The sequence below is a fragment of the Rhinopithecus roxellana genome, unplaced genomic scaffold (genome assembly GCF_007565055.1).
Source record: "Rhinopithecus roxellana isolate Shanxi Qingling unplaced genomic scaffold, ASM756505v1 contig5404, whole genome shotgun sequence".
NCBI lineage: Eukaryota > Metazoa > Chordata > Mammalia > Primates > Cercopithecidae > Rhinopithecus > Rhinopithecus roxellana.
This window is the reverse complement of record NW_022144029.1, coordinates 202-19,135: the sequence shown is the minus strand read 5'-3', so window position 1 is coordinate 19,135 and position 18,934 is coordinate 202. Positions and strand designations below refer to the sequence as shown.

General features: G+C 40.5%; 1 non-coding gene and 1 pseudogene across 1 annotated transcript; one reads left to right on the top strand and one right to left on the bottom strand.

Annotated features, from left to right (window-relative positions):
* Positions 1-8,025: 8,025 nt before the first annotated feature.
* LOC115896141 lies at positions 8,026-11,267 on the bottom strand (annotated as a pseudogene).
* On the top strand, positions 10,242-10,348 carry LOC115896142. Its single transcript, XR_004056092.1, has one exon. It is a non-coding gene; the product is annotated as a U6 spliceosomal RNA (small nuclear RNA).
* Positions 11,268-18,934: the final 7,667 nt, after the last annotated feature.

Here is an 18,934-nt window from a genome sequence, read left to right as displayed (position 1 = left end):
CCCTTCACTGGCCAGCCACTGGATGAGAGTTGCCCTTGGAAAGGGTCTGCGACCCAGGATGAGATAGCGCCCTTCATCCAAGGGCAAGACCTTGGAAGGGACCCAGGTGTGGTTTGTCAGAAGCCATTTGCTCTGGGCAGCTGGAGAACAAGTGCTTCAGTCCCACAGCAGGACTAGGGTACACCACGGCATCTGCTGCTGAGCCCAGACAAGCATTCCTCTTTATCATGTGCTTATAGCTTCCTAAATGCCTTGGGAAGACATTCACAGTCCTACAGGAAAACTGGAAAGGTGTGTTCTGAGTATGTAAATGACTTTCAGCATGATAGCAACAACAAAACCCCTCTTCCACTTAGCAATAGTCCAGCTACGCGGCATTTTCTAATAAAACTTAGTGAGTCTGGAGCCAGAGAGCACGAGTCCAGGCTTTGTCCCTATTTTCAATTTCCAGATCAACAGTGGATGCAATCTCTCCATTTATATTTATTGGTCATTACCACTTGAGTAGTGGCATTTTTTTATACTACCTCTTCCCTACTTTCTGCTAGGTCAAGAATTAACCACAAGATTAACCAAGGGATTGCAGGGAAAATAGCTTTGGGAAATGGAAAGTTCATGGGACCAGGAGTTAGGAAACCTGGAGCCTATTCTCTCAGTTCAGCTAATTCATTTTCTCTCTCTCTCTCTCTCTCTCTCTCTCTCTCTCTCTTTATTTCATAGGAATAACCATGCCTGCCCTATCAGAATCATTGTGGAGATCAAAAGAGTAATGTATGTGAAAACATTGTAGTAAGAGTTATAATACATCTGTAAGCTATTATCATTATTAGTCACCTGCCCACTTTATAATTACATAAATTATACATCAAGAATCCATTCAAATCTTTATACAGATAATGGTTAAAAGTTCTGGTCCATAAAGAGAGGAGGATCCAATCCACCAATTCAAACCCCATTCCATCAGCTGATTCAGTTAGACATTCAACAAATGCTCACCAACTATGGGTCAAGCACTAGACATGTGATGAACAAGCCTACAGGAGGCAGCATGGCTCAGTGTGAATCATGTGAACGTTGAAGTAACAAAGTGTAGATTTCTATTTTAGCTTAGGTGGCTGTAACCTTCATTTCTCCAAGTCTCAGGGTTTCTTTGTCCACAAATGAGATGCTACTATGAGAAGTTGGTGTAAGTAAGTGTTGGTCTAGCTACACACAAGATGACATGGAAACCCCCAGTTGGGTTACCTACCCCAGCCTTAGGATATCAGAGAAAATCCTCTTGTGCCTTCAAACTGAGTCCCTTGTGTTCTCATCATTCAGCTCCCATTTATAAGTGAGAACATGAGTGTTTAGTTTTCTGTTTCTGTGTTAGTTTGCTGAGGATGATGGCTTCCAGCTCCACCCATGTCCCTGCAAAGGACATGATCTCACTCCTTTTTATGGCTGCATAGTATTCCATGGTGTATATGTACCACATTTTCTTTATTTATCCAGTTTTTCACTGATGAGCATTTGGGTTGATACCATGTCTTTGAAGATAAGCACTTTAAAAGTAACACAGATTTGCTCACAAAAAATGAGAATACTGGAGGAATGAAGACAAAAGCCAGGTTGAACGGATGATGGCATGAGTAAAAGGTGAGACCAGAAAGACAGCATATACAGGACACTTCCAAGGGGCTCAACTGAGGAGAAGAAGATGGAGGTAGGGCTTGGAGGAGAAGTTGCTGTGGAGTAGAGAGAGGGATGTCTTTAAGATGAGAGAGATTTGAACATATTTAAATGCTGATGGAAATAAGTCATTTATGAACGTGAAGTTGACAACACTGGAAAGCGAGGAAAACAATTGATGGGGCTAAGTTTCTGACGATGCAAGTGCCCAGGTAGAGAAAATAGCTGAGACAGGGAGAGGCAAGGAGGTAAGGGGGGAGGGTGTGGACACATGTAAGGCTGTATTAGGATGTGATATTGAAGATGTTTCCTATAATGGCTTCTATTTGCTGGGTGAAATAGGAGATGAGATTGTCTGCTGAGGGTGAAGAGGGAAGACATAGGATAAGAGCCTCAAAGGAAAAAAGAATATTTGCAAAAATCATTTTGGAAAATGACAGAGACATATAACAGGGAAAACAGTGCAGCTTTACCAGTTAGGACAGGAGACTCAGATGAGATCAAAAACCATGAATTTTGGGATGCCACTTAGCTGTGATTTCATGTGATTTTCTCCAGCTTCATTCAGTGGGGCAGGAAAAGCAACAGAAACATTGGTAGTTGGGAGTAATTCAAAGTCGAGGACAGAAGGGCAAGGGAACAGGGAGTTAAAGGTGTTAGGAAGAGAATGATTGAAGAAATGAACCTTAATGTATAGGCTGGCTCCAGATGGAATGAGGATGGGCAAGACTGGGAGGGAGAAAATAGGAGGACCAGGGAAATGCAATGGCTCAAAGGCTCAAAGCACAGCTATTTGGGAGTAAGAGATAAAGGTTTGGGATGATAAGAGGTTGTGGAGCTTTTTAATTATGATTTCAAAGGTGCATAACTCCTAGGTATTAGACAGTTCTGACAGGCCACGTGTCACAGAAGTGTGTGTGTGTGTGTGTTTGCGTGTGTGTGTCTGACCAGCTGCCCTTCCTTTGGGGAACTTTCCCTCTGTCATTACATGTGGTCCTGGTTGAGCAGGTAATCCTAGAGCATCACCTGACCCCAACCTCACTAACAGTGGTTGGCATGGGATGCAGGCTGGTGAGTGTGTTCATCCACCTGGCTACAGTGATTGGTTCAAGGATAGGTGTATGACCTGGAAGAGATGATCAGGCTCTCCACTAATATTTTTTGCATGGACACTTGGAGACAAGGGGTATCTCTTTTTCTCGGCTCATGAGGGTTTTTTTTTTTGGTTTTGTTTGTTTGTTTTGTTCTGATTTTTGCCCAGAATGGACTCGAACTCCTGAGCTCACGCATTCCACCCTTCTCAGCCTCCCAAAGTGCTGTGATTACAGGCGTGAGCCACATGACCACATCAGTTGTAAAAATCACGCAACTGCTTGTGATCATCTCTTCTGGTAGCATGGAGGAACCTATATGCGGAAGGAAAAAGTCCAACATGCAAAGACAAGCAAAATCAAATTGACATGAGAGATGGATAGAAGCAGAAAGAATCCAGACACCGATTCTGAATCCTTGGATCTAACCAAGCTGAAGTTAGTCTACCCCTGAATCTTTCAAGCAAGCCCCCAAAATTCTCCTGTCAGCTTAAGGTAATCTAAATTGGATTACTATAAGCTGCAATCTAGGATGTGAGTGACTGAAACAAAAGGAGATAAAAGTATAAGCACTGAGAAGGCCAAGGAACTAAAGATATAGGCCGGGTATGGTGGCTCATGTCTGTAATCCCAGCACTTTGGGAGGCCAAGGCAGGTGAATCACAAAGTCAAGAGATCGAGACCGGCCGGGCGTGGTGGCTCAAGCCTGTAATCCCAGCACTTTGGGAGGCCGAGACAGGGGGATCACGAGGTTAGGAGATCGAGACTATCCTGGCTAACACAGTGAAACCCCGTCTCTACTAAAAAAACACAAAAAACTAGCCGGGCGAGGTGGCAGGCACCTGTAATCCCAGCTACTCCGGAGGCTGAGTCAGGAGAATGGCCTGAATCCGGGAGGCGGAGCTTGCAGTGAGCCGAGATGGCGCCACTGCAGTCCGGCCTGGGCGACAGAGCGAGACTCCGTCTCAAAAAAAAAAAAAAAAAAAAAAAAAAGAGATCGAGACCATCCTGGCCAACATGGTGAAACTCCGTCTCTACTAAAAATACAAAAATTAGCCAGGCATAGTGCCACATGCCTACAGTCCCAGCTGCTGGGGAGGCTGAGGCAGGAGAATCAATTGAACCCAGGAGGAGGAGGTTGCAGTGAGCCGAGATCACGTCACTGCACTCCAGTCTGGTGACAGACTGAGACTCCGTCTCAAAAAAATAAAATGAAAAGATATGATGCTGCATGAGTTGGCCTTACAGGCATTAAAGCTACCCAAGACGAAGGCAGCACCCAGTGGGATTAGCGAAGACACTTATGAACCACTTGCAAAAGTCTTAAGCAGGGAGAATAGATAGGTTTTTAGTAGGTAACCCCAAAGAGGTCTAGAAGAAAGTTATCTGCCTGTCAGCTAGCAGGAGCCTCAAATGAACCATGTTTTATACAAAGGCAGGGGAATACGGTATGGAAGCACATAGCGGAAAGAGAAGCATACAGACCCCACTTGCTAATGAGAAGCGAAGTGAAGTGGATAAAATCACTACTGCATATGTCCAATAATGTGGATAAAATCACTACTGCATCAACTGGGTGAGACTTTCCAAGCCAAAGGCTGCATAACCATGAAATGCTTCCCCAGTGAAAACGAGGCTCCAATTCTGAGTTGTAAGTATTATCAAAATATCAGTAAAGTAGACTTCTTTAACAGCTCCAGCCTGCTGCCCCTGAGCCTTGAATCAATTGCTGTTCATCTGTAAAACAGACCGTAAGGTAAAACTGGAAATTTCAGATGGGTCAAGCCTAAATTGTTTTCCCTAATTGAGATATTTTTATGCATCTATTTACATGTCACAGACAGTGACCAGAATAATCACCTAAGTAGCAAATATTACTATCACTCAAGTGTATTTGATAGAAGAGTTAGTATTAAATATTTTAAAGCCTTATGTAAAAATCATATCAAACCTAGTGCATTTTATTGGAAAACATAAAATATACATGGATATTATAGAAGAACAAAATCTAACCTAAAAATTCAAAGCTGGCCTGCCAACTCTGGAATGATTGCCACAAAGGGAAATCCAACAACCAATTGGCATTTTAACAAAGAAGCAAATGGCTTTATTAAAAGATTTTCAATTTGTCCAAATGAAAAGCAATGTGTATATGAACTGTATACATGTACAGAATTTATTTTCCCATTTCCTATACCCTTTTCACTAGAAGTCCCTAAAGATCATATTCAAACATTTTTCATATTTCTATGTATCTTAAAGATCACTGTAGATCATTTTGTGTATGTTAAAGATCACTAGAGTCACATAGTGGAAATATTATATAAACATATATTTGGATAAATAGAATGAAATTTCCTGTAATAAACAGAAAGTACAGTACTAACCACTATGGATCATTTTTAGTCTCTTACATAAATCCTGATACATGATTAATGATACTAAATCAAAAATGAAAAAAAATATTTCATGTTTTGAAAATATTATTTAAAATATCTTTGAATAGTGTAGAAAATAAATTTCCCAAGAAACTAAATCAAGTTTATTAAAGATTATATTTGGAAAATGAAAACAAAGAGAACGGACAAAAACAATCTCCACTCTCATACACCCACATCCACCCGTAACTGCATTTATGGGTGCATGACTCAAGGTGGAGCAGAGCCACTCAAGCTCTGAGAGCCTCCAGAGACCCAGTGAAGTCACTTCCTCCACTCAAGGTGATTTGGATCCAAAATAGCAGCCACGACTACATCTTTGGAGCATGTGAAAAGGGGTTGGTGGGGAAAACTGCAGGCCTCCCCCGGAGGAAATTCAAGACTGCCTGTCCTGCCTCTGGCCAGCCTAGTGACCTCAGTCAGGGCTGCGCAGGTATGTTTACTCACATGCAAAATGCTACTCATACTGTCCGTGCACATAAAGGAGAAAGCCAGGCAGGGATGCCCGCTCCACAAGCAAAGCCTGGTCACTATCCCTCTGTGTGGTCTGTCATCCAACCATGTGCTTTCTTTTCGATTTTTCCTTTTCTTTCTTTTATCTTTTTTTCTTTTTTTTTTTTTGAATCATCCATTCTACCTTTATTGGTAGTTTTCCTAAAAGAAGTTCTTCGCTATTTTTCCCATTTTATCACTTATTTTCTGTAGCACTGTGGATTCTTGGATTTTTAGTTATTTGAAGTATAAAAATCAGTGCATTTGTCAAGCTTAAAAAATTAAAAATATTTTAATATAATCTAGGACTTAGACCACATTCAAATTTTTACAATTATTGCAAGAATATTTTATGCTTTTTTAAATTCAAACCAAGATCCAATCTAGTTTCAGCCCTTGCAATTGATTGTTTCAATTCTTTAATTTCTTTTAGTCTAGAGGAAAAAATTTAAAATATTTTAATATAATCTAGGACTTAGTCCACATTCAAATTTTTACAACTATTGCAAGAATATTTTATGCTTTTTTAAATTCAAACCAAGATCCAATCTAGTTTCAGCCCTTGCAATTGATTGTTTCATCTCTTTAATTTCTTTTAGTCTAGAAGAAAGAAGCCAATAATTTGCTTATTATGACTTTGACTTTTTTTGTTTTGTTTTTTGAGACAAGGTCTCTCTCTCTTGCCCAGGCTGGAGTGCAGTGGCACGATCTCGGCTCATTGCAACTTCCGCCTCCCGGGTTCAAGCAATTCTCATGTCTCAGCCTCTTGAGTAGCTGGGATTACAGGCACATGCCACCACACCGAGCTTATTTTTGTATTTTTTGTAGAGATGGGTTTTTGCCATGTTGACCAGGCTGACTTTGACTTTTTGATGACTCACAAACGGTTGGCTGTATATTTTTCATTTTCTCCTAATGTTTGGGTGCACTAGATCTATTTTTTCCCCTCTCCTTTAATTTCATGCTAGAGCTTCTTTTAAGGACAATAAAAAATACATTTTATATGTTGGAAATAAGATAAATTGTCCAAAGAGTAACACATTTTTCTCAGTGAAGAATATGATTCCCTGAAAAATCTGTAAAATAGAAATTTAAATAGAAAACAGAAAGTGACAGGAATTCATAATAAAATCCTGATCTTAAAAAGGTACCATTGCTGTGGGTGTTTTGGATATATTGGTGAATAAGACTGTATAGGAATTTCTTCATCTTATAAGGTTGGGCTCACAATAAAGCTTTCCACTTTAAAGGACTGAGATCAGCCCTGCTGAAACATTAACAATTACCACCAGATGTAGTCTGGAAGCAACAGTTAGAACAGGCAAGTTTCTTACAGGACCTGAAACCTATGTAAGTTTGATCCAAATGAATTAAGTATATTGCTTTTGCTTTTTGAAGAAATCATATAGCTTACACTTGTAAATCTGTCATTTATGGACATTAACTCTTTTTTTTTTTTTTTTTTTTTTTTTTTTTTGAGACATAGTCTCACTCTGTTGCCCAGGCTGGAGTGCAATGGCACAATCCTGGCTCACTGCAGCCTCCATCTCCTGGGTTCAAGTGCTTTCCTGCTGAGTAGCTGGGATTAGAGGCATGCACCACCACACCTGACTAATTTTTTGTATTTTTAGGAGAAACAGGGTCTCATCATGTTGGCCAGGCTGGTTTCAAACTTCTGACCTCAAATGAATATGCCCTCCTTGGCCTCCTAAAGTGCTGGGATTACAGGCGTGAACCACCGTGTCCAGCCTAGATATTAACTCTCGATGGCAGGGGTATTTTTCTCCCTATATGCAAGCAATTCCCACCAGCATCATAGAGATTCAGGAAAAGCCGAAGTCTGTGTAGCAGGAGAAGAGGCATGGCCTTTGAGGCAGGGCCAATAAGTTGTCCATCCTGGTTCCACCACTACCCAACCTCAACCTTGGATAGGTAACTCTATGTCTGAGCCCCAGAAAGGTTGTAAAATAAAAACGTCACAGCTTCTCTACATGGTTATTATGAGAACTAAATTGGCTAGTAAAGCCCCTGACTTAAAATAGATACCCCCAATGTTAATCTCCCACTCCCATTTCCAATCTAACTCATGCAATCTGGTGGAATTCTTCTGGATCCCCAAATGCTAGTAAATGAAATCATAGGCGTTTTTTAACACTGAGTGTTTATCTAAAGCTGACACTTTTGAGATCGTTCTTGCAAGTGATGCATTCTCACTATATCATCAAAGCATAAAATATTCACAAACTGATCAAATCTCAAAGACATGAGGAATCTGTAAAATTGGGAATTGTGTCCCATATCTTATGGCCACCTCTCTCCAGAGACACACGTGTTCAATGAAGAAGTGGTAAATGGCCTTGTGGGTGCCTATCTTGCCCGGTAGTCACATCTTTGAGGCAGGCACAGGTAACAAAGTGATGCTGATGTGAATGGATCAGTCTTTCAAGACACTTGACGATTTCGTAATCAGGAAGAGCAAGGCTGGTCAGGTTCAAGCCTAGCATCTGGGACACCACCTCCCTGAAGTCTGCCAGCTGCAATATCAAACAGAAACTCATTAACTGGGAGAACAAACGTATCAACTACTGCTGAACCAAATGCAACAAACAAAAACACCTGCAGAAAACCCAGGTTTGCATGAGGGAGGGAAATTACCTACCCTCTTCCTAGTTCTCTCACTTATAAAATACCAGATTCCAGATAAGTCCCACAGCTGCCACCTTCAGAGATTTCACAATCACTTTTCTGATGAGCCAACTGATGTGGTATTGGCTACTAAGTCAAGAATCCAAGTTAAGTAACCATGAATGAGACCTAGACCTCACTGTCTTCATTTTCTCAATCTTCAGGTTGGGATTACCATACACCTACCTCGGAGGGCTGTTCTGAAATTCAGATCACATGAAATGGTGATTGTGTGTGTGCTCTGCGTACTAGGAAGGACTAAAACAAATGTTGGTGGGGTTATGTCAATGGATGGTAAACATGCTTCGGATTTTAGCTGGCTGATAACCTCTTACACTAAAAAAATAATAATAATAACAAATAGCAAGAAAGTATAAGCTAATGAAAACAGGAAGACTTCTAAATTACTATCAAGTCACATCACACAGATTGCCATTTCACAAGCCATATTCCATGGACTACTCTGGGACTTCTATTTCTCCATTGAAAGAAAAGTGGGGGGCTGGGGACAATGGTTGAAATATGCCTCATACCCTTCAAATTCTCATAGGCTGGTTTCTGTGGTTCTAGGTTAATGCAAAAGCAGATAAATCAGGGCATCTGGCCAACACCTCATTAAAGGCACCCGCCATGTTAGAAAAGGGATGATCCAACCTGAGTACAGTTATATCCAAGAGAATGCCACCCAAACAGTCCCACCCCAGGCTCATTTGCTCTGCAACCTCCTTCCCTTGCAGAGTCCAATTTGGGAATGGTTTTAGTTGTTACAGTTTGAATTTTATGACACCTCAAAATTCTTATGTGAAATCTAATGACCAATGTGAAGATATTAGGAGGTGGGGCCTTTGGCGGGTGATTAGATCATGAGGGTGGAGCCCTCATGATAAGATTAGTGCCCTTATAAAAGAGGCCCCAGGGAGCTGCCTTGCTCCTTCCACCACGTGAGGACACAGCAAGAAGGGGCTGACTCTGAACCAGGAAGCTGTGCTCACCAGACACCTTGATCTTGGACTTCTCAGCCTCCAGAACTGTGAGAAAGAGATTTCTGTTATTTATAACCTACCCAGTAGATAGTACTTTGTTACAGCAGCCTGAAAGGACTAAGATACCAACCTAGTCTCCCTGATGAAAAAGTTTCTCTCAGACTTCCACCCTTTCCAATGTGGCCAAAGCTATTCATTCTGAAGAAGTTTCTTTTCTGAGAACACTCATTGTGTCGTTTGGCTTTCCCCATCTCTGCCTGACACATGAACCAAAACAGAGGCAGCCAAAGCAGGGGGAAAAAAACCTAGGATCAGAGTCCACTCTATGCCCTTTTGAGCTTCAAAAGGAGAAACAGACAAAAGCCAAAAGCAATGGAGGTCAAGCTGCCCGGTGCATGTTCTTTATGCCTGACCTCCTGATGGACTCACTAGATAAATGCTCCTCCTTGTAGCCAACAAGCAAATGAGTACTTTTTATGGCTTACATCTGTGCCTGGTCGGCCATCAAGTCTGGGTGCCACTGTTTGAGATTTGGAGCTGTTTTCTGCGACTGATCTCTGCTACAGATAAGGCTGCCTCCTGAGGCCAAAGCCCTGGTTAACGTTAAGAGCTCTGTGATGATGCAAACTTCGGAGGTGATCACCTAACATAACAGAAAGCTCCCCAGAACCAGAACCTGTTTTTTCACCAAAACTCTTCCGCTGCTTGAATAAGAATGTCTTTTCCTTTCCTACAATTTGTGCCATGAAAATGTGAACAATTTTTCTTAGCAGGGTGAATCATAATGGTTACTTGAATGCCAAAGATGCTGGAGGGGCAGGTGGATATGTTGAAAAGATATAGAAAGCTTTGTAAATTGCTTTTGAATAAGTATGTGACTAGCTCTCGCTTCAGGAGCACATGTGTTAACATTGGAACAATACAGAGAAGATTAGCACAGCCCTCATGAAATGATGACATACAAATTCATGAAACAGTCCATAGTTTTTAAAAAGAAATGCATGAATAATTGTAATATCCAGCTCTTGAATTGTCCTGTCATTTCCTAAACAAGGTTTCATCACCAGATTTAAACCCACCTGCTTTTCTCTCTTTTCTGCTTCTTCCAAAGATTTTTTTAGTGTCTTCATTTCACTGGTTACCACTTCTATTATGTTTCTGGCCCTTTCTTTATTCTCCTTAGCCTCATGTTCTGTGGTATCAGTTCTGACTTGACAGACATGAGCTTTTTCTCAGCTTTCTCCTTCATCTTCTCCAGCTGGTCTCTGGATTTGTTTAGATCTTCAATGGCTTTAGTTTGTTCCAAAGTTTTAATCTAGGAAGTCAAGAGAATGCTGATAACTCCTTTTTGTATTTATTTAGGAAAACTGTATAAACATGACATATCAGAAGTCAATGGAATTCGCTTCATAACGTTTTTATAAATAAAGAAATTGAGTTCATCTCAAACAGTTACAGATTTTGCTAAGCATATGTGCTGGACAAACATGTCTTAAGACAGTTACAGCTAAAACAACATATTAGAGTACACTTATTTGAAAAATCAATGAGATAAAACTGTAGACAGCATAATTCTGGGGTCAGATTTTAAAATTAAGCCTGCTGGTATACGCATACACACTCTATGAGCTCCATAAGCAAAAGCAGCTTCAACTTTCTGCCCTGACCAATGGGACATTGCTGGTATATAAAACATTAGGGAGAGCGAAATGTCCCCTCTTCTAATGCTCTATCCTGTGAGAGCTCCACCTCAAATCCACCTCAGCAAGTCTTCACAACTGCTGTGAGGAAAAATATAGATGGGCAGTTTTTCAGAAGCGTTTCTAACTTTACCAGTGAGTCTGGAGGGTGAACAGCTGCAACTGTGAGGAGGAGTGGTGTCTTCCTCTGAGAAGCTGTCCTAAGATCTTAAAGCCAAAACACACAGTATGCTGGAGGGGTGAGGCACATTCTCTGTATTACCTTATTATTTAGATTAGGCCAGAGTTGCTTACAAAAAGAATTTAAGGCCAGGCGTGGTGGCCTCATGCCTGTTATACCAGCACTTTGGGGGCGAGGCGGCCAGGTTACCTGAGGTCAGGAGTTCAAGATCAGCCTGGCCAACATGGTGAAACCCCATCTCTACTAAAAAATAAATAATAAATAAATACAAAAATTAGCCAGGCATGGTGGCAGCACCTGTAATCCCAGCTACTCAGGAGGTTGAGGCAGGAGGATTGCTTGAACCCAGGAGGCGGAGGTTGCAGTGAGTCAAGATCGTGCAATTGCACTCCAGTCTGGGCACAGAGTGAGACTCAGTCTCAAAAAAAAAGAATGAAATTCTGACACATACTACAACATGGATGAGCCTTGAAACACGCTAAGTGAAATAAGCCAGACACGAAAGGGCTAATGTTGTATAACTCCACTTAGATGAAGTACAGAGAATAGGCTAATTCATAGAAATTGTATAGAAGATAGAAGTCACCAGGAGCTGGGGAAGAGGAGAAATGAGAGCTATTATCTGATGGGCACAAAGTTTCAGTTTGAGACTATGGAAAAATTCTGGAAGTTGATAGTGATAATGGTTGTACAACATTGTAAAAGTACTTAATACCACTGAATTGTTTACTTAGTAATGTTAAAGTGATATATATTATGTTATTTTTATTTTAGCACAATAAAAAAAGAATTTGAAGCACTTCACACAGACACAAATGTTTTGACTAATCATTAAAAACAATACAAATGAGCTACAATTTAGTATCCACTAGGTTGGCTAAAATAAAAAAGACAGACAATCACAAGTGTTAGCAAGGATGTGAGGAAACTAGAACTCTCATACACTACTGGTGGGAATGTAAAATGGTGGGCTACTGTGGAAAATAGATTGCCAGTTTTTAAAATATTAACATAGAATTACCACACGACCCAGCAATTCCATTCCTAGGCGTATGGGCAACAGAACTGAAAACTTATGCCCACACACAAACTGTACACAATGTTATAGAATCACCAAAAAGTAGAAACAACCCCAATGCCATCAGCTGGTGAATGGAAAACAAAAATGTAGTATAGCCATACAATGGACTATCATTCAGCAGTAAAAAAGAATAGAGTACTGTGACATGCTACCAATGGGTAACCTTGAAAACATCATGCTAAGGGAAAGAAGCCAATTGCAAAAAACAGAACACATATTCGATTATCCCATTTATATGAAAGATCCAGAAAAGGCCAGGGGTTAGTGGGAGGGCAGAATGGGGAGCAACCATTTATGGGTCCAGGGTTTCTCTTGGAGGTGATGAAAATGTTCTGAAACATGATAGTGGTGCCATTTGCTGTATGCACATATACTAAAAATCACTAAATTGTACACTTTTTTGAGACAGGGTCTTGCTCTGTCACCCAGGCTGGAGTGCAGTGGCACAATCTCAGCTGACTGCAGCCTCTGCTTTCTGGTTTTGAGCAATTCTTGTGCCACAGCTTCCCCAGTAGCTGGGATTACAGGTGTGCGCTACCATGCCCAGCTAATTTTTGTATTTTTAGTAGAGACATGATTTTGCCATGCTGGCCAGGCTGGTCTTGAACCCCTGGCCTCAAGTGATCCTCTCACCTTAGCCTCCCAAACTTTTGGGAATACAGGTGTCAGCCACTGCACCGGGCCTAAATTGTACACTTTTAAAAAGGGAATTTTATGATATATCAATTGTATCTTGATAAAGCTGTTATTTGAAAGTGCATTTACAAGGAAGCTCTTTAAAAGGATCAAAATAAATTAACTTGAAATAAATAAATAAACATATCAGTAAGGAATGAATAGACAAAGAGCAAACAAAGACCAGTACAGCTCTGAATTTAGTTCTGCGCTTCCTGGCAATTGAGATAAAGTGTTCAGGTATATTCTCAAAGAAAAAGCATTATTTCGTGTTTTCGTTTTGTGGTTAAATCATTTTAAAAAAAATGTAAGAAAGTAACAGAATAAAAGATACCAAATAATAAGTATTTGCTGTCTTCTTCCTTCCCTCCTGACCCTTCTTTCCTAAGAAGAAAAGATGTTTTATTGATGCATCTACTTTTTTTTTTTTTTTTTTTTTTTTTTTTGAGACGGAGTCTCCCTCTGTTGCCCAGGCTGGAGTGCAGTGGCACGATCTCCGCTCACTGCAAGCTCCGCCACCTCCCGGGTTAACGCCATTCTCCTGCCTTAGCCTCCCTAGAAGCTAGGACTACAGGCGCCCACCACCACGCCCAGCTAAGTTTTGTATTTTCAGTAGAGACGGGTTTCACCATGTTCGCCAGGATGGTCTACGATCTCCTGACCTTGTGATCCACCTGCCTCGGCCTCCCAAAGTGCTGGGATTACAGGCGTGAGCCACCGCGCCCAGCACATCTACTTTTATCTAATTGCTTCTAGTGTAGAATTTGGGTAAAGGGGGAGATTGTCAGGAAGGAAGCAAGCCAGGGAGGCTAAATTGACCTACATGGTAAAGAGCTGAGAGAGAAGTAGGGAGAAAGATGAAGAATTCTGTGCTAACTAGGCTGCGGGAAAGCCTTCTTGAAGAAATCTAGAATCATGCAAGAGGGAACTGTGAGAAGGCATTGGTGTTGTGCAGCAATGTAATGAGAGAGAAAGGGGAATGAGAACGTTGCTGCCCCTGATGAATGAAATCTCTTTGTGTTTTTTTACTGATGATAATAAAACTAACAACTGTCATTTAGTTGCTCAACTCCTGATTATGTATTGCTAAAGGGCTTTGAGATGACTGTGACTTACGTTGGTGACATTTGGAGACTACTGTCACAGATTGAAATCTCTCCCTAGGGTTGGGCTTAGAGTGCATCTTCACTGTGGCTGAGTATCTGAATCATGGCACAAGTTAGCCTGTTCTACATTCTGAAGGTTCTCACTATCCCACTAGAAAGTCTGAGGAATAGGGAGCAACTGTTCTAAGACTAGGACATGATCTAGAGGAGATGTGACTGCTTGGGATATAGATGTCCAGATGGAAAAAAAAAAATCAGATTTATTTATACCATTTTGTGTGACATCACTAAATTGAGGAATCTTGAGTCAAATACCTGCTGAACTCATAAACCAGAAACCAGTTTTGGCCAGGCGCGGTGGCTCACACCTGTAATCCCAGCACTTTGGGAGGCCGAGGCGGGTGGATCACGAGGTCAGGAGTTCGAGACCAGCCTGGCCAAGATAGTGAAACCCCGTCTCTACTAAAAATGCAAAAATTAGCCAGGCGTGGTGGTGGGCACCTGTAATCCCAGCTACTCTGGAGGCTGAGGCAGGAGAATCACTTGAACCCAGGAGGCGGAGGTTGCAGTGAGCAGAGACCACACCATTGCACTCCAGCCTGGGTGACAGAGTGACACTCCATCTCAAAAAAAAAAAAAAAAACAGTTTTGACCTACTATAACCCATAGAACTTCTTAAGGCACAACACTTCTTTTGCTATAGTCTGAATGTTTGCGTCCTCCTAAATTCATATGTTGAAATTCTAACCACCACAGTGATGATATTAAGAAGTGGTACCTCTTCTTAATATCAACTTAATATCTTCTTAATAATAACATGGGAAGGTGATCAGGTTATGAAGGCAGAGCCATCATGAATGAGATTAGTGCTCTTATAGAAGAGGGTCCAGAGAGCTGCCTCACCCCTTCCATCATGTGAAGACACAGCAAGAAGGCATCATCTATGAACAAGGAAGCATGCTCTCCCCAGACATCAAATCTGCTGGCACCTTGATTTTTAGCCTCCCAGCCTCTAGAACTGTAAGAAATTTCTGTTGTGTATAAGCCACCCCGTTTATGGTATTTTGTTATAGCAGCCTTAATAGACTAAGATAACTTTATTTCTTTTTTTTTTTTTCAGATGGGGTTTCACTCTTGTCACCCAGACTGGAATGCAGTGGCACAGTCTCAGCTCACTGCAACCTCCGCCTCCCGGGTTCAAGTGATCCTCCTGCCTCAGCCTCCAGAGTAGCTGGGACTACAGGCGCATGCCACCACTCCCGGCTAATTTTTGTATTTTTAGTAGAGACGGGGTTTCACCATGTTGGCCAAGATGTTCTCAATCTCCTGACCTTGTGATCTGCCCGCCTCAACCTCCCATAGTGCTGAGAGACTAAGACACCTTTCTAGACAGAGAGGAGGTCGATGGCAGACATTCTCAGACAGGTTTGTAGCTATTGACCTGGCTCCATCCAAAGGAGATTAAATCCCTTGGAAATTGGCAGCTTCTATGAAACTTACAATCAAGAAGGCATAAGAACAACTGCTGCAGCTTCAGAACTATGCAGAAAATAAATGTCAACAGCTGGGAGAAAAAATTCTAAGTGAGCAACAGAGCCAATGAAACATATCACCAGTAGAGCAGACACCTGAGACAGGAAAATAGCACCCACTAAGTGCAGGTCTACAGGGGCCGACCTTGCAGACCGTTTATGGTTCCCAAGTTATCAAAACGCTTATTTGATTATGAACTGCATAGTAGATACCAATACATCAGAGCATTGTCTCAATGTTAACGCCTACGTGTGCTGATTGTATTGTGGTCATGTAAAAGAATGCCCTTGTTCTTAAGTGATACGTGGGAAAATATTTGGGGGGTGAAGTGTCATGATGTTTGCTACTTACTCGCACAGGCTTTGGCAAAAATAAAACATCTATCTCTCTCCGGGCAAAATATAGTAATCAGTAAAATATTAACAATCTATGTGAAGGGTAAAAGAGTATCTATTATACTATTCCTGCCATTTTCTACAGATTAGAAAGTTTTCAAAACAATTTAATATTTTCAAAACAAGAAGTTGGGAAAGGGAAAGTATTGATCATGGATCCTACTAGTAGAATTTTTTAATATATATATATATACATATTTATAAGTTACATAAGCATATTGCTCAAAATAATATATTCTGTAGACCACTAAACATTTTACAAAATGGGGACATTACATTGATTAAGTAAATATCAATTTTTAAAACAAAGTGATCTCCCTTTAAAACAAAGAAATTCCTTTCACATACAAACTATCTCACTGCTACAAAGAAAATATGTGGCAAATGGCAAATTGCTGGGATTGGTATGTTGAATTTTAAACCTTGTATCTATAAAAGGACAGATACATTCAGCCTATCTGTTCAGATTGGGAAAACATTTACAGTGGGCTATCTACCAAAGATGATGGAACACAGCTTGGAGGTCTAGAAACTCATGAATCAAGTCCTAATGAGAAGAAGTTGTTGCCAAGAATCTCTAAAAAATATGAGACTTTATCAGAATCCTCAGGGCTGCCTGAATCTTTATTCCCAGGAAGCAAGAACAAGTAATGTCGCTCTGAGCCAAGCCACCAGGGCAGAACAGGGAGCCAACGGTGGTGAAGAAAGCTCAAACCCAACAACAGATTCCTGAGAGTGGAGTGGGACTAAGTTGGTTTCTTAATCTTCCTAAGGGAACTCCTCAGACCCAGCTCAGAGTTCAGCAAGAGACTGTGCCCCTAATTTTCTTCCAGTGGGACACAACTGGTCATAAACAAGATTGATGTGCTGTTCAGACTCTAGCAAAGGCAGAGAAGGTTCCAAGTGTGCTTCGCTGTGATAAACACTGTATCTATTGTCTGCTTCCTTAAAGAAAAGAATTTTAAAATCCGGTGAACAATTATCTCATGTTATAAGGGTCAAAGGCCCAGAAAGGGAAGATGACTAAATTTAATTTTTGATGTGTTGGCTTCCTGAGAGGATCTGAATTCTCCAGCTGGAAGTTTCAGGAAGCTGCATTGAAAACACCATCCAGTAGGAGCCAGGAAGTGAGCACAGGCTCTCTGAATGGGATAGGACAGCAAGTGGGAGAGTCTTTTGATGGCCCAAATAGATACTGTGTCCCTCTTTGAAAAGGACACAAAAATTTAACTAAGTAGAAAACATTATCAAGATAGCTAACTAAAGGCAACCAACACTGATCTCTACCACAAAGACGGACCAAAACAACAAATAACCACACAACAAACAGTATCTAGGGAGGAACACTGGAATTCCGCAAGAAGTGACAAAGACCTTCTGAGATGCAAAAACTCAGGAGGGCAGCATAGAAAGGAAAACAAAGCATGTGTCACCAGAGGCCCAAGGACCAGCCTGCCAAGCATCTCCATCCCCAGCAAAGCCACACCACAGCCTCCACAAAACACCACACCCTGAAGTAGTCACAGATACTGCTAACACTGATTACAGCTAAAGAAATCATACAGAGACTACACAACTATACCCTCCCAGAACCAAAGCCAAAACACTCTACCCAATCAACAATACAGTCCACATCTACAGGAAAAAGTCTTTCCCTACCAAAGCTGCTTCATAAAATTGGAAGAACTGCTTGTTTCAACAGATGTACAGATATAAACATAGGGACACAAGACACATGAAAAAAGCAAGTACACCTCCACAGGAACACAATAAAACTTCAGTAACAAATCCCAAAGAAAAGGGCCTCTATGAAATGCTTGACAAAGAATTCAAATAATGATCTTAAGGAAACTCAATGAAATAAAAGAGAACACAGATAATTCAGATCTGAATAAGAAGTCAGCAAAGAGATAAATATAAAAAAAAGAACCAAGGTTAAATCTTGGAACTGAAGAATTCAATTAATAAAATTAAAAACATTATTGAGAGCTTCAACAATAGACTAGATCATGCTGAAGAAATAATTTCTAAACCTGAAAACAGGTCTCTTGAAATAACCCAGCCAAAAAAAAAAAAAATAATGAAGAAACTCTATGTGGCATAGGAGCACCATTAAGTGAACAAATATTTGCATTATTGGAAGTTACAGAAGAAAAAGAGATGGAAAATGCATTAAAAGCCTGTTTAATGAAATACTAGTTGAAAATGTCCCGAATCTTGTGAGAGATATGGACAGACAGAGACAGGAAGCTCAAAGATCCCCAAATAGATTCAGCCTAAAAAGGTCCTCTTTCAGGAATATTAAAGTCTAAAAGTCAAAAGTCAAAGACTAAAAGAGAATTCTAAAAACAGCAAAAGAAAAGCATAAAGTCACATATAAGTGAAATTTCCATCAGATTAACAGTGGATTTCTCAAGAGAAATGTTACAGGTTAGGAGAAAATGGGAGTCAAGTGCTAAAAGGAAAAAAAAAATGCCTATCAACAATACACAGCCACTATGCTTCAAACAAGAAAGAGAAACAAGTTTTTCCCAGACAAGCACAAACTGAGGGAACTCATCACCATTAGACAAGTCCAAGAAGAAATGTTTAAGAGTCCTACACCTAGAAGCAAAAAGATTATATTTACCAGAATGAAAACACATGAAAGTTAAAACTCACTATTAAAGCAGATACACAAATGGGAAAGAGAAAGTCATCAAATGTTATCACTACAAAAATCACCAAACTGCAAACTGCAAAGATAAACAATGAGAGGAAAAAAGGAATAAACAATACATGAAAAAAACAGAAAACAATTACCAAAATGAAAGGCCTAAGTCTTCACTTATAAATAGCAAAATGTAAATGGTTTAAATTCCTCAATTAAAAAATATAGACTGAAAATACATTTATGTTCAAGG